This window comes from Plectropomus leopardus, unplaced genomic scaffold, assembly GCF_008729295.1.
Source record: "Plectropomus leopardus isolate mb unplaced genomic scaffold, YSFRI_Pleo_2.0 unplaced_scaffold93814, whole genome shotgun sequence".
Classification (NCBI taxonomy): Eukaryota; Metazoa; Chordata; class Actinopteri; order Perciformes; family Serranidae; genus Plectropomus; species Plectropomus leopardus.
This window is the reverse complement of record NW_024703466.1, coordinates 1-845: the sequence shown is the minus strand read 5'-3', so window position 1 is coordinate 845 and position 845 is coordinate 1. Positions and strand designations below refer to the sequence as shown.

At 57.4% G+C, this 845-nt stretch overlaps 1 long non-coding RNA gene across 1 annotated transcript; it reads right to left on the bottom strand.

Moving 5' to 3' along the window:
- Positions 1 to 9: 9 nt before the first annotated feature.
- Positions 10 to 839, bottom strand: LOC121940764. Its single transcript, XR_006105686.1, has 3 exons — positions 615 to 839; positions 288 to 390; positions 10 to 209 (listed from the first exon to the last, which is right to left on the bottom strand). It is a non-coding gene; the product is annotated as an uncharacterized LOC121940764 (long non-coding RNA).
- Between the last annotated feature and the right edge of the window lie 6 nt (positions 840 to 845).

Sequence of the window (845 nt, the reverse complement as noted above, 5' to 3'; positions counted from 1 at the left end):
GATCACCGTACTGACGCTGCTCTGTGTGTCACTCTGCTCCGACGTGCTGCTCTCTGAGCTCTCTGATTGGTTCACAGTGGAGGGAGGCGGGGAGTGGGCGGTGGGTGTGGCCTGATTTAGGGGGCGTGGTTCCTGATTATGGATGACGGGAACATCTTTAGAGGGCGTCACCTGGAAACGACCGACAGATAAGACGGACGGTTTCCTCACTGAAAGAGAAACAGGAGAAAGTCAGCAGTTTGTCCTGAGGGGGGCGCCACGGGTTCAGTTCCCTGCGAGGGTCTTACCCTCCTGTAGGGGGGACGGTGAGACGGCGGAGGACACCTGGACCAGATTGGGAGCACTGGTCAGACTGGGAGCACTGGCCTTCAGCTGAACAGGACTCAGGGGCTGAAATGGATGAAAAAGTACGTGATTGAATAAGTGAATAAACCTTACTGAAAACTGGGTTTCTTTATACTCTACCTGGACTACAGAACCTGGGTTTCTTTGTACCCTACTCGACTAGAGAAACCATGTGATAGCTGACTTTGATCTGGTTGGAACTTGATCTTGGTCCTGATTGGACCGTGAGTCCACAGTTAAGCCCGTGTCAGGCTTTATCAGAAACTCACCTGTCCCTGAGGTGTGACGGGGCTCCAGCCAGGCAGCGCCCCCTGCTGGCCACTGTGGGTGGAGCCTGACCAAGGTGTGTCAGGGGCCTGGCTGGGCGGTGCCCCCTGCCAGCTGCTGTGGGTGGAGCCTGTCAGGGGGGCGCTGTAGGACGGCTGGGAGGAGGAGGGAGCAGAGAAGGAGGCGTGGCTCGGAGGATGGAGCTTGGGGCCCAGGATTGGAGAAATCGGGGG